This window comes from Cupressus sempervirens, chromosome 5, assembly GCF_028749045.1.
Source record: "Cupressus sempervirens isolate cs-2001-9-10 chromosome 5, ASM2874904v1, whole genome shotgun sequence".
NCBI classification, from domain to species: Eukaryota; Viridiplantae; Streptophyta; class Pinopsida; order Cupressales; family Cupressaceae; genus Cupressus; species Cupressus sempervirens.
Genome location: NC_143122.1, coordinates 134,436,551 through 134,463,630, shown reverse-complemented (window position 1 = coordinate 134,463,630; position 27,080 = coordinate 134,436,551). Strand labels below are relative to the sequence as shown.

The following is a 27,080-nucleotide window of genomic DNA, read 5'->3' as shown; positions in this document are numbered from 1 at the left end:
TAATTTAACCTTTATCGAGATGACACCTTGATTACATGCTCACAGTGTTCTAGTTATAACAAAATTTCTCTAGACTAAAATCATAAATGAGTCATTTTGCAACATTAATTGTTATCCTCAAACCAAAAATTGAAATAATTTAGAGATTTGTTAAATATTTAGAAGTTTGATATCCTTATTTTGTTTTAAAAAATGTGTATGGTAGTTGATATATTTTTGTAGATATCATCACTTTTTAACTTCCACAATCATATTTCTCACATGGACCAATTAAACTAACAACCCAACATAAATAACAAATTGTTAAACTATCACTATTAATCAACATTAACACTTCGGATAATGAACCGAACAAATGCTTGTCGATTTAAAGGAGATCAAAAACTAATTTGGATCACTCATAAACTATGTACTCACTCTCTATATTCTTATTATTGATTGGGTAGTGTCAATACTGCAAAATGCATGTTTTATAAAATTAAAAACAACGGCCAATTTTATGAGAGTTGTAGTAGAGGATAGAAAGATAAATGGTAAAAAGATAGCTATCCATTCAAATTTATCCAACCTCCACAAATTTGTACAGCAACATCGCACCAGAAAGGAATAGCATGGCAGCCAAGAAATTGAGAAAAGTAAAACTGATAATGCATGAATACTGATTTGGTTTATAGAGATTAATGTCATAAAAAGAATTATGATTAAAAAGTATACAATATCAATTCTAAAAATTTAACTTGTATCACTCTATAAGCGTCTCAAATACATATAATAAGGAACGAATAAACTTTAGCATACTACCAACTCGGCTTTGAATCGGAATAGGAATTGTTTATTCTGTAGCTGCAACAAGTTCTTCCAATTGAAGAACAATAGTGTGGGAATGAATGGATTCAGAGCAAAACTGGTGCATATCGATTCTACACTCTTCTCAACACATAACATCAGCTGGACTGGATGTCAAATCCTTATGATTGCTCGAATCAGTGGTGCACAGAGCGACTTATTATATGGAACTAATGCATTTTTTTATGAAGATGAATGGATAAACAATGAGGCCTGTAACTATGTGGTACATAAGTTACACAAGTACGTTTCCTTCCTATGCGTTTTCTCCATTCAAAAAAACTGTCTGGAAAACATCTGTTGGGCGGCTTTCATGACTTGTTTTTGGGCCTCTTCACCGACACCAGTCCATCACAATTGGTAATTGGTACTCCAGGGGTAACCATTGCAGGGATTGTGGACACGGGAAGCAATTTGACATGGTCTCAATGCAAACCTTGCATCAATTGCAAGATTGCAAAAAATGGGTTTACTAAAAAAGGCGTTAGAAGCTTTCAGGCAAAACTGATTTACAGGTGAAATCGACGGTCATCTCCTTTCACCCTTGCCAGAATACTCCCTGCCTGTGCCGGTGCTGCAATAGGAGCTTTGAAATAGAAATCAACATCCCGTCGTTCCCTTTCCCTTTCCCACGCACTGTGGCACCGAGTTCGCTCACACTTTTTCTTCGCCACGACTTTCATACACCTGCATCCTCCAACTCTGCTTTCCACCTAGACTTTTTGATACCCAAGTTTTTTGTTTTGTTTATGACACTAAATCCCCAATGTTCTGTACGTCATTCTATGATGAAAAGGTGAAAATTGATCGACGGTTACCATTGCTTCGATGGTAGTCATTCGCTCTACATGATTTTCCATCATCGGATTCAAATTTTAGCTTCTCTCATATAGAGAACGCCTTCGGCGTAATTAACATAAACATCTAACTTCATTTAATTCATACAATTTTTTAAAAAAAAATCATTATATTAACGTTGACCACTATTTTTCTCTTACCGAACCAAGTTAAAGTTTATACATATAACCGCACTACTTCGAATGACAAAAATCCCAACAACATCTTTGAACGGGGTTCAACGCCAGTCTGCAATGAGGTACATTTGCACACATCTTGTTACTCTGTTATTCTTCACGCTCTCATTTCTGACTTTTGCAATCTCTCTCAACACCACACAAGTTGAAGTTCTCAAAAATATCTCCATTTATTTAAGCCCCGAGTCTTCTTGGGATGTTCAGTCTGACCCATGCCAATGGCATGGTGTCAGTTGCAGTGAAAACGAAGATGATGATGTTGTTGGACTCGACTTGTCTGATTTTTATATTTTGCTTTATGTTTGTGAGTTGCCATCCCTTCAACTTGTTGATATTAGTAACAGCCTCCTACAAGGCCCAATCCCTGACTGTGTTGCCAGCTTTCCCAATTTGACATTTCTACGTCTCTCTTCCAACAAGTTTTCAGGATCTATCCTTCTGCAATTGTCTTCTTTGAGAAATCTGCAAGTCCTTGATCTAAGGTACAATGAAATAAAAGGGCTTATTCCGACCCAATTCCTTGACAGGCAAGATTCCTTTTACTCTTTGCAATCTGAAATTTATGCACTATTTGGATTTTTCCAACAACATGTTGACAGGTGAAATTCCAGAGGCTTTAGGGATTATGATCAGCTTAAGCATTTGGACCTGTCAAACAACAAATTAACAGGTGGAATTCCAGAGTCTTTAAAAAGAATCGGGCATTTGAACCTGACAAAATATGATTTAGTAGACAACACTTCAAAGAGGAGAAGTCATTCGACATTCAAAATATTGGGTGCACTAGGTGCTGTTGCCATTCTTATAATTTGTTGTCTAGTTTTGGGAGTTTTGTGGAAAAGAAAGTTGCAAAGTAGACTCAGTAGAGCAGAATTTAAACAAACAGTTGGTAAAATCCTTAAAAAGATGGAGCATCCACATATCTCATATGAGCAGCTCCTAGCAGCAACAAATAGATTTAGCAACTCCGATCTACCATCAACAAATAGATTTGGATCAGTGTACAAAGGAATTCTCCCTAATGGTGCCCGTGTTGCAGTGAAGGTTCTCAATTTAATGCACGAACAGTCAGAAAAGATTTGTAGAGCAGAATGCAGAGTGTTGCAAAAGGCTTGACACCGGAACTTTGCTAGAATCATAATCACATGTTCCACACCTTACTTCAAAGCTTTAGTCTTTTAGTATTTTTCCAATGGAAGTTTAGACAAGCATTTGTATCTAAATAGGTACAACTTGGGACTAAGAAAACTGCTGAGCATAGCCATAGATGTAGCCCATGCCGTGGAATATCTTCATTATGATTGCTTCGTGCAAATAGTGCACTGTGACATAAAACCAAGCAATGTTCTTTTAGATGAAACAATGGCAACTCATCTTTCAGACTATGGCATATCCAGATTGATTGGAAGAATCGCCGCCAATTCAGTAACTTCAACAATAGATTTAGAAGGCTCAGTGGGCTACATTGCTCCAGGTACGTTTTGCCAATTGTCTTTCTTTTTTAACAAAAATAAGGTTTTCCATTTTAGAACAGAGTACGCAACTATAATTAATAACTTGTCTACAGAATATGGATTGAATGGCGTGATTTCTCCAAGGGGAGATGTTTATAGCTATGGCATTCTGTTATTGGAAATGCTAACAAGGAGGCAACCGACTGATAATATGTTTGATGGTAATATGAACCTGCATAATTGGGTGAAAAGGACATTTCCAGACAGGGCATCTGAGGTAATTGATGAGAGCTTGTTAATGGAAAGAGCTGGCAAAGAAACAGAAGAATGTCTCATTTCATTGATGCGTCTTGGTTTGTTGTGTTCAAGTGATTCCCCTGAAGCTCAGCCGAACATGAGAGAGGTGTCCAATCCATTGACGCTTCCACTTCCATCAAATTAACGCCGACAATATCCAATTTAGTTCGTGAAAGAGGTGCAATAAATAATTGTGAAGGGGCATTGATACCCAAAGCTCTTCATTTTAGTTTACTCTGTCTAAATCAAGGGTTACTTCCATGCAAGTCTTCAAAATTAAAAATAGTAGATCATCTTATTGTAAATTATGGGCCATGACTTTTGTTTATTGTTAGATTTGGTTTTTTTGAAAATGAATGGGGGACCAAACATAGATTTTCGTCTTCATTATGTGAAGACTAGTTTCTTTTGGCAAAGACTTGAGGTCTCATCCATTATTTTTGTGTTTGCGAAGCAATTTTTTTGAATGAAGTGAAGAACAAACTATTTTGTATCCTAAGAGCGTAACAGAGTTGTAGCTCTGTCCATCTCCTTTATGAATGAATGTACAAAAGCTCTATGTTGTCTCTAAACAACTTGTTACCTAGATATTTTACTACGAGAGTTAGTTAAATTAATTCGGAAGAGAGAGAGGTTAAGAATTAACTATTCAAAACTACCTCTCTACATACTTTTCTCTCTCCCCATACTACCTCTCTCTATGTACTACTCTCTCACTACGTGCTAAAGTTCATTCTCTCTCCACGTACTAAAACTTTTTGCCCTAATCCTAACCCATACCTTGTCAAGATTCCTAATTCCAACCAAAACTCTCATTGGGAGATAACTGTCATATTCGAAGATCTAAACAAGAACAAAAGTGTATACATTCAGGAAAAGACTATGCATGAACCATGAAGAAGATGGTGATGGTGTATTCAATATGTAAGAGAAAGTGTGGAGGAAAATATTCCCAATTTTATTTTAAATTTGAGGCTCGCTATCCAGATCATCTGTGAATAATCTTGTTTGTTTGGTATAAGCAGGCCAGATAGATATCATCCTGTGGAGTTCATTGACAGCTCTAAATAAGTTATGAATCTGTCTTTGTGTATATGGTGGGAGTGTTTGAAAAGCTCTTTCAAACTTAGTAAATGGTGAGAGCATTCCTATATGGGAGTCAAAGCTATGCACATGGAGAGTTTGGCATAATGCATTGGGAATAGGAAAATGAAGGGGAGTGTGTGAACCATTTGACCGAATACCTTGAGAAAGATCATTTTATGCAAAGTGTTGCTGGAAGCATACAAAGGAATGAGCGGCTGGTCAAAGGAGGAGTCCATAATCTATTGACCGAGTGCTTGAGCTCCCCAACCTATGGTTATGAGATTTGACTCAGCGACCTCAAGGATTCCAAACAGACACATAAAACATGGATAGACAATGTGTATGCACTATTTGAATAAGGGTTTTTATTCTTACAACCCGCGCAGAGGGGATTATTACAGTAGTTGGAAATCATGACAAAGCACATATTTATTCTCACCAACCCTTGCAATCTAGCTCAAAATAATTGTAATACATTATGGATTCATGCTTTAGTTTGATTTGAAATATAAAGCTCATGTCTCTTCAGTGACAGTGGAGGAAAGGCAAGTGACATGTTTGACATTTTGTCCTCAATCTAATGCAGTCGTCGGTGTGAGGCCAGGCCTGTGAACTATTTTCCTCCAGTGAATGCGAGTGATACGTGTAAGAGCCAAATTCCCAACGGTTCAATGAACATTCAGACCAAGCACTACATGAGTATGGACTCCCAAGATCATCACTCCTCTTTGAAATTACGTGTTTTGGCTCAAGCTTGAGGTTTTGCAATGATGTGATTGCGATGCATACAAGTCACTCCTATTGAAGATGGGTACGAATGAAAGGGAGTGTTAGATATCAAGCGCAGCTATGATATGGAAGTGTTGAACTAAATTTGGGAATATGTCTTAAAACATATGGAGTTTTGAAAAAATGTGCTTGGTCTCATACCTATCGTGGAAACTACTTATCATGGGTATCAAGTATGGAAAGCACTGAAGACAATCATTCAATCAAACAAAGCTATAAAGTCACCAGTCAAGGCAACTTTGGTAAAGTATAAGCATGACAATTGCTTGACAGAATGCTCGATTGAGTATCTTGACAATTGAAAGTTGAGTGTTTATTATTATTTTTCTCAATGAAATTATGTGAATTTGGAGTATGTGTGTGCAACATAGTATTCCATGCCACAACCTCTGAAAATACCTACCACCTTATATGAAGATTTCTCTATATGCAGCGAGCTAGAGTTGGAGATTTTGGTGTGCGAAGACAATATGCAAAAGGGTGGCTCCTGATTTGTTTGATTAAATGTCTCATAAGCATATCAAATTAGATATACCCAAACTCTGTGAGTTTATGCCAACAGACAATGAGACACATAAAGATCAGGTTTGAAGAGAGAGCTTCATGGAATGCAATGACCTCATAGATTGGTGTGATGTCGAAGAATAGAGAAAGGATGTGAAATGCTTGATAGAATATTAGTTTTGGTGATACTTGAAAAGATAATGCATACCAATGTCTGATTTCACCATTGGAGATAAGGACTAAAAAGTTGATATATGATGATGCTTATAAATATTTGGGAAATTCAATAGAGATTTGTGCCGATGAGAAGATAGAAATGGCATGGTAGTCCATTACCTTGCAGTAATCTTTGATACCTCAATTTGACCTAATACAAGAACAATGAGTTGATTGACAATATACCTCACGGAACACATGTCAGAATCTATGGTTACAAGGATTGAAAGTATGGATTTTGTGAAGTGAGTATACTCAGCCTTAGATGTGGTTCATGAAGAAGAGAAGATGGTCAACACATTTGGTTGAAGTACATGTATTCAAAGATAAATTGTCATTAAATGTGATCACAAAAAGATATGTCTATACTTCAAACAATATTAATACCCTATCTTCTTTGTTGCTATATTCATTCACTTTACAAGAAGATATATGTTGTGAGTCACAAGTATAGAAGGATTTGATGAATTTGGATAAGGAAACTCAATCTAGTTCATAACTTCAAAATTACTAGTTACTACTTTTCGTTTTGTGAAAGTGACTTGTGTAACTTATTGTGACTCATAAGTTAAGATTTTCACTTTTATTTTGTGAAAATTGGAGTTGGTTGGAAAAGAGATTAATACCCTCCAAACTCTAACTATTTGAGTGGTTATGAACCCAAAAAGTTAGTTGAGCCAGAATGACTTATAGATTCGTGAATCTCAATGTAACAGGGGATTTTTTAGAATTTGGAAGAAATGAACACTTATGTTTCTGATGATAAGACCATTTTTGGAAAGTATGTACAAAGGTTCTCATTGTAATTAGTTTCTTCTTATGTTCTTGGTGCAAGGAAATAAACCAATGTGCATTTTGTATTCTCTTTTCTTCAAAGTTTGAACTATTTTGGTGTTGATTCTGGTTGTAATTAATGTTTTCATGGTATGGTGTAGATGTTAGTGAATGATCAAATCATCACTGTGCTAATGCTAGCCTTCAAGAGTAGTTCTTGATCGTTCTTATTAGCAGTTCAAGTTATTCAGGAAAGCTGTGAAGTCATGTGGTGCATTCGTCATCAATAGTTTTCTCTCTACCTTTCAAAGTTTTAATTCATTTATGTTTTAAAAATCAAATACACCCATCATATGAGGGAGTTGCCCCTCTCAAATGCAGAGGAAGATTGTGATCTGGTAATGATAGATTTCAATCTCTCTAACTATTGGTATAGTTGTCACTATTTACAGGAAGAATAGACTCTATTTCAGAAGTAACTATCACAGCGACAAATCTATTTACCAACACAACTTTTTGTAAATTTGAAATCACAAATAGATAGAATTTACTTTCTTCTTTTCATTATTATCTGTTATGTTTGTTTAGTTCCTATTTTCTTTCCTTCATCTTGTATCATAGAGTCTTCATCTACTAAAGCAGGTCACTCAAGAATTGATTTATGCTTCTCCAAATCTTATCCCTAACAAATAAGAGGAACTACTAGTGTTAATATTTTATTTTAAATTAGGCTAATTTATGGAAATCAATAAATTACAAGATAAATAAACAATTGATTAATCGAAATATGTAGGGTTAGGAATCTGTTTAGCTCTTTCAATGGAATTAATGGGTGTATTATATTGTAAGTTTTAAATAAGATTTTATTTATATATTTTAAGATTTTTGAATTCATACTCTTTTCTAGTTCTATAAATTAGTTTAGTAAGATTATTATATAATTTTGTCCATTTAAAATTGTAGCTAAATGTATGATCTTATTTTTAGTATTTGCGGTAAGCTTTAAGATTTTCTTTTCTAAATTTTTAATTTGTAGTTGCGTAGTGTGCAAATTCTTTTTTCATAATATACTATAAACTTTTTAAAATGCATTCTTTTTAAAATGCATTTAATTTAAAAATATTTTGCCGTGCATTCTTAATTCTTTTCTTAATTTTTAATGCTTTGTGTTTAATTGAATTTTTATTTGATTATTTGATTATTATTTTTAACATTCCTATTATATTGAATTATATTTAATATTATCATTCAATTGAATTTAATTTTAATAGTTACACAATTTATTTTTGAATAATTAGCTATTATTTTTAAATTTTTCTTTTTATTAAAATATTTATAAAATATTTAATTATATTTAATATTATGATACAATTAAATGCATTCTTTCATAATTACTAAGTTCATTTAATATTATAATTTAACTCAATTTTTAAAAATGAATTAATTTATTTAATATTATAATTTAATTCAATTTTTTAAAAATGTACTTTTATTGTTCTTGATGTTCTTAAATGATTAATAAGAGATCCTCTTATGATTTTGTAAGTATTATTAGCTCATAATAAATTGTTCAATTCAAAACTTTTGCTCTTATTTAATCAACAACGACTCTTATGCAAATATTCATACCTTAACACACAATATAAAATAAAATAATTAGACAAAAGATTATCTCTATTTTTAATTGAATTTATAGAAAATGAAACACATCCTTTTGATTTTTAAGTCATGAAGATGCAATCAAAGGTTGTAGAATTTAGCTTGACATTGCCACTTTAGGAGATTTTTTTTATGTCTTTTCAACAATTCATTCATACATTATTTGTGATCATTGCATTCCATGAACTCCTATCTAGATAATAAAATGTGTTTCTTTTCAATATGTTGCCACATTTAGCATAGGGGCATTTTGCCTATGTAGAGAGGTTACAATGATATATGTCAATTCTTTTGTTGCTATTATTTATTACATCTATCAAAAGTTGGGGCACATCTAGTTTTCTCATTTCATCTACCTCAATAAAAAATAAAGAAGTGCAATTAAACATTCAAAAATCATAAAACATGGTGTTAGTTTGGTTTTTATGATTAAATAATTATTATTATAGATGCGGTTTAGAATTATAAGTGTAAATTTATCAAATGTGACTCTTTTACACTAAATTGAAATTTTTTTGGGTATTTAGATTTGTAGTTATAAATTGGTGAGTTGATATTCCCAACACATATGAACAAGAACTTGCATTTAAAAGAGGTGAAATGTTTAAGCTTATGATAAGATATACCGTGAAGGGGGAAAACTACATGTATTCTCCTCCTTTTCTTTCTTAGATTATCTTTCTCCTTCTCTTCTTCCCTCTTTTCCTCCTCCTTCTCATTATTCTTCTAGTCTTCCTCTCCTTCCCTTTCTTCCCTTTCTTCTCCCTTTTGTCCTCTCTACCTTCTTGTTCTTCCCCTTCTCCTCTGTTTAGTTCTTATTTTTCTCTTTCTACCTCTTTTTCTTCTACTTTTCCTTCCTATCCTCCTCCTTCCTCTCCTCCTTCCTCTCCTTTGTGTTCCTTCTTGCCCAAGTTGTATTTTAATTTTAATTTGTCACATCTCATTTTTTGACATTCCTAGATTACTTGCTTATGTGGCGATTTAGTCGACTTTGACTTGATCAATTTTTTTTTTAACATTCATTAAAGGAAAAATTAAGTTAAATTATCTTAATTTGTGTTTAATAAAAACTATGTTGTGCAGTAGTTAATATGATGAAAATGGTTAACTTAATGCTTGGATATAAGCTCTACAATCAAATGTCGGAATTCGTTGCTATAATGATTATGTAATGATGATTCATGATTATGTAGTAATGTTGCATGATTGTGTTAATGATGTTTGTGATTATGTTCATGATGTTTAATGTGTACACTTTACTCATGATGGATAATTGTCTCGTTTGTTTTTGCGAGTGTCTAAGTGGTTGTAAGTTCAACAATGCGAAGGTGTGGTCGAGGTAGAGAAGGTTAGCTTCTTGGAAGGTGATGGTTGGATAATGAAAGAAACCCACACACCACATAGATATAAGATGTGATTTATTTTGAATATGTGTTTTATTTCTACTCTACCCCTTGAATAGTAAATGTGATTGCTATAATAATGTTGATTGTGAGTTTGGTTAAATAATGGATCGAAAATACAAAATGCATTGTTAAAATGTTTATAGCATTAGAAGATAACAAATTAGAAAATTGCATTTCCAAATAGATGAGTATGTATATGGAGCGAGAAATTCTTCATGTGCACTTAATACTAGGAGATAGGTAGCAAATAAAAAACACTTATGTCAATAATGTATATACAATATAGCGCGATGAGGAGCTTAACTGATCTTAAGATTAGAAAAAAAAAGATAAGATTTGTTCGAATATGATTAACATTTTTGGGTTTGTTACAAAGCAAAGAAGGTAGTTTAAAGGAGAATGGGGAATTCTTGGAAAACACACAAAGCTGGAGTAAAAAGTGATTTTGAGGAAGGAAGAGGGAGATGGGAATCAAACTTTGGCAAAGTTGGATGATAGCGATATCTTATCAGGTTCCTTCCAATGCAATTAATTTACTTTATTTATGAGAATAATTAGAGGATAAGTTCATTATTTAAAATCAACACTAATGGCTCTTCTCAAGGAAATCTTGGTTCGGCTAGTATTGGGGGAGTTGGGCATGATAGTTCTGGTGATATTCAATTTTTGTTTTCTATGCACAAGGGCCACCATACGAATATCCTCATGGAAGCCCTAGCTATCCTATTTGCAATGGAACAATGCTGTCAACATGGTTGGAACATAATTATTTGTGAGACTGATTCGCAAGTGGTTGTGAATTTATTGAATAGTCAGAACCTTGTGCATGTGGATTGGCATTTGGCTTTGGTTATTCAATAGATCATTCAGTTATGCAACTCTCTAGATTCTATGTCTTTTATGCATATCCCTCGGGAGTGGAATGGTGTGGCTGATTGTTTGACTAAATGGGCCTCTGAGCATGGACCGAATTGAAACATTATTGATAATACGATGCTTCCCCTTCATTTATCTCAGATGCTAGTTCAACTTGTGGACAAGGATAAAGCTTTGTAGTTCTCTTTGCTTCTTGTGTTGTTCTACTCTCTTTGGTATTCAATAAAATTTTTACCCCTCTTTTAGTTAAAAAATAGTGTTGTATAAGTCGGTGTGTTGGTTGCTACTATATTAATTCGAAACAATCATGTAATCGAATGGTTCTGAAATGTCATGAGTCAATCCTACATTGAGTTTACACCTTAAGTTTCTGCCTCAAAGTTGACATCTCCCTCATAGTTGTTGCATATAGAAAAGGAACAAATGACAAGCATTGGGAACCATTAAATATCATTGCATGTAGCTTCTCAAACACATGATCTGGCAAAAGAGAAATATTTAAGCCTCTAACCACACATTCTTTGTTAATCGGATATTGCTTAGCTTGCATTTGATTATCGCATAGTACAAGATGATTAGATTGGCCAATAGAACTCACTATTAAACTCCAGAGATCATTTGTGCTTGGTCACGATAGAGATGGGCTCTTCCATATTTTTCGGGACATGGTATCTTCCCTACAAACTGTAAAGTTGATCAATTTCCAAAAAAACAAAAATATCATAGATTTTTCTGAAATTTTTAGCATTTGATCTTCATGATCTGCATAGTTTGTAGTCAAAACAACAAATTGTTTTGAAAAAATCATTACTTTTTTGTAAATCTGATCTGCATAGTTTGTAGTCGAAAAAAACAATTTTTTTTTGAAAAAAATCACTACTATTTAGTGAATTTGAGAAAAAAAGAAGTTTGACTTTATTTTGTCTTTAGCAAAGATTAGCCTATCATATTCTCTATTTGGTCTTAGCATAGGTACATTTTGTTTTTCAAAAAATAGCACCACCCAAACTCCAGAATGTAACCTCTTTAATGCACTCAAAACTCATAGCTCTATGAGTTCCATAAATATAATATATGTGACTAGCAAATTTATGCACGAAGAGCATTACAAGTTTGTAGTCTTGCCTTTTGGACCAACAAATGCTCCTACTGCTTTCATGAATTTGTTGAACAACATATACAGAGATTGTCTTGACAAGTTTGTGGAAATATTTATTGATGGCCTCTTGATATACTCCAAGAATCTAGAGGAGTATGAAGAACACTCATGCATAGTTTTACAGTTCCTTAGAGAGAGAAAATTGTATGGAAAACTCTCCAAGTGTTCATTCTATCTGAAAGAGATACATTACTTGGGACACATTTTATCAATAGATGGTATGAAAGTAAACCTTGAAAAGATAAAATTCGTTATTGAATGGCCAACTCCTCAAAACTTAAGTGAAGTTTAGAGTCTTATAGGGGTTGTTGGGTATTCCAAGAAATCCATAGAGGGTTTTTCTAGTATTGCAACACCTATTACTTCCATTTAGCAAAAGCGAAAGAGATTGGAGTGGACTAAAGCATGTGAAAAGGTTTTTTAGTTGTGAAAGAAAAAGCTTACTTCCACTCCTATCTTGATTATACCAGATCCAAATGGACATTTTTTTGTAACAACAAACATGCTTCAAGGGATGAACTTGGAGACAACTAATGTAGGATGACGAGGTTGTAGCCTATGAGTCTAGAAATCTCAAACAACATGAGTTCAATTACGCTTTGCATGACTTGGAGTTGGTTGCAATAGTACATGCTTTGTAGATGTGGCAACATTACTTTTTGGGAAATCCATTTTAATTAAAGACTGGCTATATGGGTTTGAGGTATATCTTCACTCAACCCAATTTTATGCCAAGAAGAGGAGATGATTAGAGTTCCTTAGTGAGTATGATTTTGGCATTGAATACATTAAGGGAAAAGAGAATAGGGGAGAAGATTCTTTCATTCATAGAAGACACATCATTGCTATCACTAGTTCTAAGAATCACACGAGGGAGTACATTCTACAACATCTTCCTGGTGACACTCATTATGAATTGGTGAAATCAACATTTCGTATTGATTCTTATGATCCACATTTTCATGAATATTATTTTAATGATGATTGTTTACTAAAATTGGTTCTTGAGGAGATGCATTACACTCCATTTTTGGGGTACCTAGGGATGAAAAAAATGATGGCTGATATGAGGCCACTATACTTTTGGCTAGGACTCAAGTGAGATGTGACAGAGTATGTTGGCCAATGTTTGGAATATCAGCTTGTTAAGGCTAAACATGTCTATCTAGTAGGATTTCTTTATCCACATGAGACCCACTAGTACAAATGGCAAGTTATCAACATGGACTTTGTGTAGGGACTACCCATGACTCGACACAAGAAAAATGTATCTTGATCGTAGTTGACAAATTAATTAAAGTAGCCCACTTCATTCCTAATAGTATAAAGGATGGATCACCTATTTTGGCTAGGAAGTTTGAACAAGAGATATTTCAACTCCATGGTATATTGGAAACCTATTGGAAACAATTGATTAATTTTGTATTGTCTTTAATGTTACACAAAATGTCATATCATTTCCAATCAGTGTATGTCAAGCTCACTTAGGCACTAAAGATAGTTTCTTGTATTTTCCAAGCATTCCAGAGTTTGCCTAGTTTAGAAGATAGTGTCTACAAAGTTCACTCAGTCATCAAAGGAAAGTTTGTAGAAATTGTGTGTTAACCGAGCTCACGCAGCTAATGAAGAAAATGTTGGATGGAACTAGTATTAACCAAGCTTGAACTCAGTGAGCAAAGGAAATTTGTGAATATGCAGCGTTAACTAAGTTCACTTAGTTAACATAGGAAAATCATTTCTGAGTTAGTGTCTACCGAGCATGGTCGGCTAACAAAGGATTTTCTTATTTTGGCATATTGAGTTCAATTGATTTAATTGTTAGTTCTAGCCAACTAAGAAGATGAATATTAAATATTCTAAGTTGTATTCAAGATGACTTGACAATGTGTAAGATATAAATATAAGGTCAAGTTGAGGATTAAATGTCTGAAACTAAATAGAAGATTTGAAGATTCTTAGAGGAAGAGAATTAAAAGGATAAGCAAAATAGCCTTTTTGCATTGAAAAGATACATTCGATCAGGAAGGATCAAGTATACAAGCCAGAATGAGATCTATAATTAGAAAATTAGTTTCATCATAAATCATATCATCTCATTGTTACTTTCTAACCATTGTAGCAGTGATCTAAATCTCTTAACAAAGTTTTCTTAACAACTATTTGTAAATCCTCTAACAAGGCGACATTTCTAGATTGAATTGTCTAAAGACCTCTAACAAGACCACTCTTAACAAGGTGATCAAATCATCTAACAGGGCCACACCTAATAGTGTGTTTTGTAACCTTTAACAAGGTTGGCTCCTAATAGGGCTCACTTTAGAAGAGTGAAAATCAGTAACTAGTTGCAACTGGTGGTTTTTCCCAAATTGGGTTTCCACATTAAATCTTGGTGTCACTTGTGTTCATGCTATTTCTCTTATGTGTATGCGACTAAGTTAAGTAAGTTTAATCACAAGTAATATCTTAAGATTTCCATGTTAAGCAGTTTCTAAGTTATTTCAATGTTAGTTGAGTTACAACAGAATACAATTTAAATAGAGTTTTGATTTGTATGGACATCTAAGGGATCTGGGATTTATTTTAGTGGTAATTGATTCATGCCTCCTATCTTAGTTAGTCCTCTTATAGTTCCAACAATTGGTATTAGAGCTTCTTGGTACTTATAAATAAGATTTCAAGGATTTAAGCTAAAGATCAAGATGTTTTACAGAAGAGAGATTCCCAAGTTGAATAGAGACAACTTTGTAGCATGGAAGGAGCTTATGAAGTTGCATCTAGAAACCATCAATGATTTAGGTTTGAAATTCTTAAAAACTTCTTACATAGCTCCTACTAGTACAATGACTATAGAAGAAATTGCTGAAAAGAAAAATCACAATATCATGATCATTGACATAGCATTAGCTCTTAACTATGTTGAATTTGATGAAGTCAAAGTATGTGCTATTGCTCCTGAAATGTGGACCAAATTGAAGGATATCTATGGAGGTGATGATAATGTAAAAAGAGCCAAGGCAAAAAGCTTGAGAGGTCAGTTTGATCATATGAAAATGAGAGAGGATGAAAACATTGCAAAATATGTTGAAAGAATCAAAGCTAGTGTCAGTGATATCAAAGCCTCTAGAGGAATAATCGAAGATGTAACAGTGGTAAGCAAGGTACTTAAAACTCTTCTTCCTATCTATGCAATCAAAGTGTCTACTATTCAAGAGATGAGATGTGATCCAAATAATAATATAACTTTGAATGTTCTAGTTGGAAGGTTGACAACATTTGAACTAGATAACTATGATAATAATATTCCTAGTTCTAGCAATCTTGAGTGTGCATTTGAAGCCAAGGTATCACTCAAGAAGAAAGCTAAAATGTCTAAAAGAAAACTATCTGAAAGTCAAGAGGAAGATAGTTCTAACAGTGATCTTGATGTTAGAAATATTCAAGATATGACAAGTTAATGAGAGCGGAGGGGTGAATCAGTAACTTCAAAATTTTTAAAACAATTTAGCACTTTAATCATTTATACTATTCACCAATCATTCATCTAATCTACTGCATATATGAGAGATCAAACATTAGTAACACATATGCACAAAGATTTGGTAACCTAGAAACCTTCCAAATAGAAAGTAAAACTGGGGTGGGGATGATACCCACAAAGCTTCGTTACTGCAATAAAAATTTGGCCTGTTAAGACTTACATTTGACCACTTCTAGTGATCTACCCTATTAGGAGGACAAATTATTGCTAGGTCCACCTTGTTAGAGGATTTACAAACATACACTAAAGTATGTACTTAGTTAGGATATTTATTCAAAGACTGTTAAGTCTACCCTGTTAAAGGATTTACAAAATTGATTCACCTGTTAGGATCAAACAGTGGATCTGCTTACAAACTTGATTTTTTGATTAGATCCTTGAATTATAAATCACCTCTTGTGATTGATGAATCTTTATTGCTCCTTGTAGACCTTGCTGAATACTCTGCTCTGCTGCTGATTCGCTATTATTCATCTCAAAGCATTACATATCCATCTTGATACATTCATACATACCTCATACATCTTGCAAATGATATAATACATTACTTATATATCATTTCAATAATTACAATTGCAAGGTTAGCCAAAACACAAGTGAACAAAACATTACTGAGTCGGCCCAATAGTAAATAACTCGGGTTCTTCAAGCTGACTTGGTGACCTTCTAATACTCGACATCCACTGCATTACTCAGCATCGTCATGCATTCGGTAGAAGTAGAAGCTCGATCCATACTAACCACACAAAGTAGCTTGGAACTCGGTAACCATTGGAGACTCAGTAGATATAGTGTCACTCGGTAAGAACTGAATCCTTCATTTACCTTGATTACACTCAGTACACACTATAATTCTATCACTCAGTAGACACTGGCTTCCATCATACAAACTGATGACTCAGTAGACACTGTGAAGCTCGGTGTGAACTGCAAAGCGTGGTGTGAACTTGTGAAGATCAATGTGAACTATGAAGCTTGGTGTGAACTACTTAAGTGATGAATGTACAAGGTAACCACTGAATGCTCAGTATATACTATAGGCACTCAGTGTAAACTGCAAAGCTCGATGAATATTATAGACTGAGTGATGAACTCGGTAATCATTCAGAATCAAGTAAGTGTTGTCACTAATGGAAAATATAATATAATGCCAACACTTGAAGCTATTGAAGAATTATTGGCAAGAAGGTATCCCAAAGGAAAAGGAAAGTATAAAGGCAAGATTCATTTAATCTATTTCTCTTGTGAAGTAGTTGGACACATTGGTGCAAGGTTCCCAAATAGAGAAGAAAAAGATGAAAAGAAGTACAACAAGTACAAAGGCAAGAAGGACTTCAAAAACTTCAAGAACTTCAAGGACTACAAGGAAAATGGTAAGAAATCTTGTTTTATAGCTAAAGATTCAGACAATAGTGAAGATGATAAAATGGTGTATATTGCTATAAAAGAAAAATCTAATGATGAAGGAGATAAATTGACACTTATCTCTCATGTTAGCAAAAATGATACATGGATTATTGATAGTGGCTATTCACATCATATGGCTGGTGATAAAAAAAAAATTTGAATAGAGGGAACATTATGATGATGGTAGTATGAGATTTGGTAACAATGAACCTTGTTGTATAAGGGGAAAAGGTTGTATCTCACTAACCAATGAGCTTAAATGTGATAATGCTTATTGGGTTGAAGGAATAAAACATATTCTACTAATTGTGGCACATTTGAATAACATTGGATTCAAGTTAGAATTCATGAATCAGAAGGCCAAACAGCTAGATGGAAAAGAAAATCTGGTTGGGTTTAGCAAACAAACAAAAGGTAAACTGTTCTACCTAGATCTCAGTGAAAGTTCATATTTTATTGCTCAAGTAGAAGAAAGTAGGTTATGGCACAAAATATTATGTCATGTAAACTTTGATAATCTAATCAAGATAAGCAAAAATAAAAGAGTAAGAAGTATTCATGAGGAACCCTGATATGGGTCTATGCAAAAATTGTCAAATTGGTAAGATGGGAAAGATAAGTTTTAGAAGGAAGGACTATCATTCAGAGAAAGTCTTGGAGCTATTTCATAGAAACTTATGTGGACCTATTGGAATAAAGAGTTACAATGGAGATAAGTATTTTATTTTATTTATTGATAATTATTCTAGAATGATGAAGTTGCAATGTATCTAAAAAATAATATGAAGCTTTTCAAAAATTTAAGTGGTATCTAGCAAGAGTAGAGAAGAAAGTTGGAAAGAAGCTAAAATTTTTGAGATCAGACAGAGGTGGTTAATTCACTTCCAATGAATTTAGTGAATTTTGCATTGAAAAAGGAATTAAGAGACAAGTATCAGCTCGTGGTACACCTCAATAGAATAGTATAGTTGAAAGAAGGAATAGTTCCATCATGGATTGTGCAAGAACCTTGATGATAGAAAAGAACATTGCAATTGAATACTAGAAGGAAGCAATCAGTACTGCAGTGCATACCTTGAACAAAGTCCAGTTGAAGAAAAACCCAAATCAAACTCATGAACTATGGTATGGTTACAAACCTAATGTAAGTTACTTGAAAGTATTTGGTAGCAAATGTTATATCTTGAAGGAATCTAGGAAAGGTAAATTTGATGTCAAAGGTGATAAAGGCATATTCCTAGGATACTCCAGTAGAAGTAAAGCATATAAGCATTTGAATTTATCCACTAATAAAATCATAGAAAATGCACATGTAAGAATTGATGAGTTTGCAGAAAACAATGAATAAGAAAGCAACAAAGAACCGAAGGATTACAAAAGATTTGTTTATTATGAACCTGATACATTGCCAAATCTACTTAGAAGTCAAGAAACCTCACCTCTCGAGTCCCCAAAATCACCAAATGCTAGAAGCAACCAAGTTGTTGCTAGAATGAACCAAGTCTAATGTACCCAAGTCATAGACAGTAGGACTTGAGCTTGATGTAGAAGATCATGAAGAAGTTAGTGGAACAAATTCCAAATCCAAAGTACCTATGTTAGTAAGATATGTCAGAAGGCACCATGCACCTAATTAGATCATTGGAGACAAGTTAGATGGAACAATGACAAGAAAAAAATTGAAAGGTACATGTTTGCTTTCTAAATTTGAAGCTAGAAATTTTAAAGATGCTTTGGATAATGAAAGTTGGATTGAAGCTATGAATGAAGAAATAGAACATATAGAGAAGAATAAGACTTGGACTCTTGTTCTTAGACCCAAGGATAAAAATGTAATTGGCACAAAATGAGTTTTTAGAAATAAGTTAAATGAAGATGGAGAAGTTTCTAGAAACAAAGCAAGGTTAGTTTGTAAAGGTTATTCTCAAGAAGAAGGTATTCATTATGGTAAAAAAAATTTCTCTTGTTGCAAGATTAGAAGGTGTTAGAACTTTACTAGCATATGCAACACATAGAGGATTTAAAGTTTATCAAATGGATGTAAAATCTACATTCTTGAATGAAATTCTTAATGAGCAAGTCTACATAGAACAACTTGAAGGTTTTGTAGATCCTAGCAAAAGAGATATGGTTTGTAGATTACACAAAGCATTGTATGGTCTCAAGCAAGCTCCCAGAGCTTGGTATGAAAGACTCCATAACTACTTGATAAAGATTGATTTTCAAAGAACAAATGATAACTTTAGTCCATACATCAAAGAAGGACTAGACAAGAGGATTGTGTTGGCTGAAATATTTGTGGATGACACTTTAAATGATGATTTATGCAAGGCATTTTTAGTAGAGATGAGTAAAGAATTTGAGATGTCCATGTTTGGAGAAATAAAATTCTTTGTTGGATTGCAGATCTAATAGAAGAAAGATGGTATCTACATTACTCAATCCAAATATATCAAGGAGATACTAAAGAAGTTTGAAATGGAAGATTCAAGACTAGCTAGAACACCTATGTCTATTAGACACAAGCTTTTCAAAAGTGATGATTCCAAGGAAGTAGATCAGACCACATACAAATCAGTGATTAGAAAATTATAGTATGTAGTGCACACAAGGCTTGATATTGCATTAGCAATTGGTATGGTGGAAAGATTCTCAACAAATCCTAAAGAAAATCAATGATAGTAATCAAGAGAATCATGAGGTATTTGAAAGGTACTAAAGAATATCATTTATGGTACAAAAAAAGGAGGCAATTTGGATTTGAAAGTATTCATAGATGCTGGTTGGGTAGGAAGTGTTGATGATAGAAAGAGAACCAGTGGTGGAGCATTATATCTTGGTAAAAAACTAGTATCTTGGACAAGCAAGAAGCATAATTGTATTTCTCAGTCCACAGTAGAGGTAGAATATGTGACAACAATAGTTAATTGTTTAAATGTTGTTTGGTTCAAGCAACTATTGGTAGGTATGAAGATACAGATCATGGATCCAATGGTTATCTTCTATGATAACACTAGTGCAATTAATATGTCAAAGAATCCTATGATGCATACCAAAACCAAGCACATTTCTATAAAATATCATTTTTTGAGAGAATTGGTACAAGATAAAGAAGTAAGATTGGAATATGTGAATACTAAAGAGAAAATTGCAAATATATTTACCAAGTCATTACCTAAGGATTCATTTTTGTATCTAAGAGGTAAGTTAGGAGTCATTCCCCTATCTGAAGCTGACTAGATAAAGTTTAGTGATGCATCAACGAAAACATGTTGAAGATCAGGCAGTTGATGCAATATTGACAAGGGCACATTGCAAATGAATCAGTACACAAGGTACATTGAGATTCACTAAATATTATCTTTGGCATGAGATGTCAAAGAGGGAGAAGTTTACTTTCATAACCTCATAGAAATTTTATAAAGAGGGAGAGTATATATTTCTAGAGATGTCATTGAGAATGAACTTGGTCTGATATCAAAGAAGGGAAGTTTGCTATCAGAAGAAGATGTTGAAGAAAACATTTTGCTAATAGAGGAAGAAAATGAAGGTAGAGGGAGTTCACATTGATAGAGGGAGTTCTCATGGATGAGAATCAAAATGAAACTAAGGATATGTTCCTTACTTTATTCTTGCTCTAAATTTTTTTATTGTATTATGACATGTTGTGTTGCCATCAATGCCAAAGAGGGAGATTGTTGTAAAAGATTGATTAATTGTGTATTGTCTTTGATGTTACACAAAATGTTAAATCATTGTCAGTCAATGTATGTTGAGCTCACTTGGGCATTGAAGATAGTTTCTTGTAATTTTTGAGCATTCCAGAGTATGCCTAGTTCAGAAGATAGTGTCTATCGAGTTTACTCAGTTGTCAAAGGAAAGTATGCAGAATTTGAGTGTTAATTGAGCTCACTCAACTAATGAAGGAAATGTTAGATGGAACCAATATTAACTAAGCTCACTTGGTTATTAAAGGAACTTTGTGAATATACAATGTTAAACGAGTTCACTTGGTTAACATAGGAAAATCATTTTTGAGTTAGTGTCCATTGAACATGATCGACTAACAAAGGATTTTCTTATTTTGGCATATTGAGTTCAATTGATTTAGTTGTTGATTCTAGCTGAATGATAAGATGAATATTAAATATTGTAAGTTGTATTCAAGTTGACTTGACAAAGTGTAAGATATAAATATAAGGTCAAATTAAGGATTGAATGTGTGAAACTAGATAGAAGATTTGAAGATGCTTAGAGGAAGCGAATTAGAAGGATAAATGGAATATCCTTGTTGAGCTACAAAGATACATTCGATTAGCAAGGATCAAGTATACAAGATGAAATTGAGATCTATAATCAATAAATTAGTTGCATCAGAAATAAGGTCATCTCATTGCTACTTTCTAACCATTTTAGGAGTGATCTAAATCTCTTAATAGAGTTGTCTTAACAACTATTTGTAAATCCTCTAACAAGGTGGCATTTCTAGATTGAATTGTCTAAAGACCTCTAACAAGGCCACTCCTAATAGGGTGATCAAACCATTTAATAGGGTCACAACTAAAAATGTGTTTTGTAACCTTTAATAGGGTTGACTCCTAATACAACTCACTTCAAAAGAGTGAAAATCACTAACTAGTTGCAATTGGTGGTTTTTCCCAAATTGGGTTTTCACATTAAATCTTGGTGTCAGTTGTGTTCATGTTATTTCTCTTATGTGTATGCAACTAAGTTAAGTAAGATTAATCAAATATAATATCTTAAGATTTTCATATTAAGTAGTTTCTGTATTATTTTAGTATTTGTCGAGTTACTGCATTTACTAGTGTAAACTGAGTACATGTGTGTTTGCTAAGTTACAATAGAATATAGTTTAAATAGATTTTTGATTTGTATGAACATCTAAGGGACCTAGGATTTATTTTAGTGGTAATTGATTCATCCCTCCCCTCTTAGTTACTCCTCTTATATTTCCAACAAAACCATCATCTTTGATAGGGACACCCAAATGACTTCAAGATTCTGAACAACCTTGAACTCAGCTTTGGGTACATGTTTAAATTTCAACACCACTTATCACCATAGATTAGTAGTACAAATCAAAGGAGTACCTTCCATTACTAGATTTTTCTTATAATAACTCCTATCATTCTTCATTGGCATGGCTCCTTTTGAGGTGCTTTACAAATGTAAGTGTCGTATGCCTATTAGTTGGGATAAAGTCAAGGACAACATTATTATTGGTCCTAAAATGTTGAAATAGATGGAAGAGTAGATGATTCTGACTCATAGTTGACTGAAAGAAGCATTTGACCACCAAAAAAGTTATATTGACAAGATGCACACCTTCCAATAGTTTTAGACTAGTGATACGATGTTCTTACATGTTAGACCACAAAAGAGCTCAATCTCATTTGGAAAAAGTTCAAAGCTTGAATTGAGCTTCTTTTGTCCCTTTGAGGTGTTAGAGATTATCAATCTTGTAACATTTTGGCTTGCTCTACCTCCCGCGTTAGCCTATATTCATAATGTTTTTCATGTTTCTTTGCTTAAGCATTGTCACCCTTATATGTGTCATGTGCTTGATTAACATGAGTTGTAGGTGTAGGATTCGAGCGTGGTGGTAGATCAACCCACCCGTCTCATTGAGTAGCATATCATCAGGGTAGAAGATAAGGAGGTTCTTTGATATAAGGTCCAATAGGACCAATTTGGGGTGGAAAATGATAATTATGAGGATGTAGAGGATTGACATAAATCCTTTCCTCATGTTTTTATATAGACTATTTTGTTTTAGTTACTCATCAATTTTGGATTTGAGTTTTTAATTTTTTTGTGATTTGACATCAAGATGATGCCTCTTCCTAGTGGGGAGGGATGTCACATCTCATTTTTTGACATTCCTAGATTACTTGCTTATGTGGTGATCAGGTCGACTTTGACTTGGTCAACTTTTTTTTTAACATTGATTAAAGGAAACATTAAGTTAAATTATCTTAATTTGTGTTTATTAAAAATATGTGGTGCATTAGATAATATGATTAAAATGGTTAACTTAATGCATAGATGTATTTTTATAATTGAATGGCATAATTTGTTGCTATAACAATTATGTAATAATGTTGCATGATTATGTTAATGACATTCATGATTATGTTCATGATGTTTAAGGTAGATACTTGACTCATGGTGGATAATTGACTTGTTTTTTGTTGTGAGTGTCTAAATGGTTGTAGGTTTGACAAGACATGGGTGTGGTCAAGGTAGAGAAGGTTAACTTTTTAGAAGGATATGGTCAGATAATTTGAGCAACCCACAGGGTGTGTGCACCAAGTTGGTGTATAAAAAATTGGACATCCCACCAAGAAAAAACAAAAATTCTCAATAACCTGATTGGGTTATTCAAAAATCCAAATATAGGCCAAGCTTGGTACCCAAGCCTATCCATAATAATGAAAAAATAACCTAGTTAGGTTTCTTAAAACCTGATTGGGTTTTAAGAAGTATAAATAATATTTATTGCCCACATTTGAGGATATTTTTATACCCTCAAATGACAACAAAAATATTTAGGCGATAGTAAGAGACCAAAACCTAATCAAGTTTATAAAGAAATTAATATTTTTTTGTAACTTTGTCCATAACACTCTGCAAACAAGGTATATGTTCATTCTCTTTGTTGTTTATCTATACTACTACATTTGGGCTTGAATTGCAGCGGCAAGCCATGACAATTACGGTGGCAACCCATTGCCTAACTAACATTAGTTAGAATTGGCTCCCGTCGCATGGGCATTGGACTTTTTTTTTTCATAAGTTGTGACACAAAGAGTTACCATCACAATTATGATAGCCACCAGTGTCATAAATTGGGCTACCATTCTGGAAAACCGTTTGTTTTTACCATAACAATTATCACAAAAATCTTTCAACAACACCATCATAATTGTGATGTCTATGGGACAGAAATGCTATTGACTCCATGACAAGCCGTTAAAAAAATCCATCATAATGGGGACAAGCATGTGGTGGAATTGATGGCCAACCATCACAATTGCGACAACGTACTGTGTTAATAAAAAAAATTGTTGGAAAATATTGAATAACTATGATGCAATCATAGGTTAATATTGAGCTTTACTTGGTTTTGAGAATATTTTAATATTCTTTGCTAATCAGGGCCAACCATGTGAAGGTGGAAGCTCATTTGGCCCCATCCCCCCTCCCCCCAACATCTAAATTCCCCATTAACATCTAAAATATTTAAACAATGATGAATGTTTAAAGTGCAAAAAAAATTCTATACTTGCAAAAGTGACATCATTTTCCCATCTTTTGGTGCATGCAATTTTTTTATCGCATCCAAAATAAGATTCTGCCACTCTGAGTGAAGAATGCACATGCAACTACGTTCAAATGCATGGATAGTAGGTGGAGCTAATAAAATACAACATGATTACATTTATTTAATAGGTCTATTAAGTTTTTAAATTAGGAAACCATCATCATGAATAATGTTCGCGATGGTCGATAACTTAAAATACCTAATTAAAGACATGTAACAAAAATACAAACCTGTTGTGTTTTTTAGCTCCACTTGATGTTGTATGCATATGAATTGACATTGCATATTGAACTATGTTGTCCTTCTATATTTATTGAAACCAAGAGATTCACACAATTAGTTGCCATACAATCATAGATTATTGTTGAGCTTCACTTGGTTTCGAAAATAGTTTAATATTATCCACTAATCAGGGCCAAGCACATGAAGGTGGAAGCTCATTCCCCCCCTCCCCACCCCCCAACATCTAAATTCTCCATTAACATATAAAATATTTAAGAAAGGATCAATCTTTAAAATAGTTTTAATGTCCTCATCATCTCCTACTACTCTCAAGGGAAGTCCATCTTCAATTCTCATGAGAAATTCATCACATGAGTAAATCTAGGAATTTCCTCACCATAAAATGAATCCAATATTAGAAAATGCACCCCAAGAAATAATAATTCAAGTGAAATAAAAACATGAAAAATGAGAGAGAAAAAGAGGAATCTACTTACCAATAGGCGTTGCCATCGCATCTATGGCCATGCTACTTGTTGAGTGAGTTTTATTATTTTTCTATTGTACCAAGATCTATTTGTTTATATATACATATACATATATATACATACACACACACACACACACACACACACACATACATATATATGTATATACATACATACATACATACACATATATATACATATGAGTATGTGCAAGATCATGGTGTGCCAAAAAGTGGTGATATGAAAGATATGTAGTCCTGAAATGCCTCAAAGCATTTCAAAATCTATTTATATTTTTTTTCCATGAATCCTGATACTAAACGAAAACAATTAATAAATTTATAAGGCTTACTATATCTTTTGATACCGACCCTATATGGTCAACTTTAAAAATGTCTTGAAATTTTTTTTTTGGCTTGTTCTTGTGTATTTTTCACTTCAAACATGTAGCAGACAACTTTTTTTTCCCCAAAATTTGATGAAATGAAAAAGGTTTCTTAAGGATATTCTTAGCTTTCCATAATTGTAAGGTTTTCCAAATTATGAGTTCAGTAAGTAATTATTACTTATTTCCTAATGGAGTTATGTATAAAGTGTTGATTGACACACGACTTGAAAAACAACTATAACTTTCAAATGGTACAACATTTTTCAAATCCAAAAAATGCATCACATTCTATGCTTCTTCTAATATAAGGCAAAAAAAAAACTTAAATTTTGCAGAGTTTTGAATTAGTTTTGGTTAGACATGAGAGTTTTTTTATTTCAAAAATAATAAAGTAGAAAATTAATAATTAAGTATTTATTTAGAATAAAAAGACTAAAAAATATGTGTCACATCTAGGCATCAGTCTACTTCTTCTATCTAGAATATTATTTAAAAATATTATCATTCAATTTTGATTAAGGTGGTCAAATATACGCCTACATTTTATTTTTGTCCTAAATTTTTTGTACTATTGCATTAAAATTCAACATTTGGACTAATCAATTTTTTATTTTATTTTTCAGATAAGGCCTAATAGTTTAGAAACCAAATTCAATTTCCCAAAGATTCTTTTCTGTCAACTTTGTGATATAAAGTTTATAACAAGTAGAAAATTTTACGTCAAGTTGACATAACCCTGATTTGCTAATTTTTTATTGCCACTTAAGAGCATAATTTGGTTGACCATGATCCTACACATACCCATACATACATACATATATACATGTATGTATGTATGTATACACACACACACACACACACACACACAAAGAGATCACCTAAAGATCCTCCACAAAAATAATGTAGATTAGGAAAAATGGGTAGAGTTTGCAAATTTTTTTAGAAAAGCATATCATAGCATATATTTTTAGAAAGAAACAAGCCATAACCTAGTTAAATGGGTCTAGTTTTTGATTAGCTGGGTTGATATATATGTATATTTAATTAGGTTATATACATATATCTACAAGGGAATGGGCCTGATGATTATGACATTTACACAGAAGAAAAACTTGCTTCTTCAACTCCTTACACTCAACTCTTCACTAAAGTTATTCTTCTAGTAGTGAGAATACCTACTACAAATTCTTGGGAGCCAAGGGACCCTAAACCTATACTACTTTTTTTGGAGACATGGGAGAAGTTACTACTGGCTTCAGTACTTCATAACATTCTGGATCATATAGTGATTCCCAAATTAACAACAATAGTAGATACTTGGAATGTTGATATCACAAGAGCACAACAAAAACTTCCCATAGAACTTTCATTGTATTAGTTACAATAAAACAAATGAGATGTAGAGATTAGAAGGGCATGACAATGACATGTAGAGATCACAAGGCCATGACAATGAAATTCAACAATCACAAGGGCACAGCAATGAAATCCTAGATCTCCACATGATACATACATACATATATACATACATATAAATACATAAATACATATACATACATACATACATACATACATACATACATACATATATA

The 27,080-nt window shown here is 33.2% G+C and overlaps 1 pseudogene; it reads left to right on the top strand.

Moving 5' to 3' along the window:
- Positions 1-1,886: 1,886 nt before the first annotated feature.
- LOC149554863 (receptor-like serine/threonine-protein kinase At1g78530) lies at positions 1,887-3,949 on the top strand (annotated as a pseudogene).
- The last annotated feature ends 23,131 nt before the right edge of the window (positions 3,950-27,080 follow it).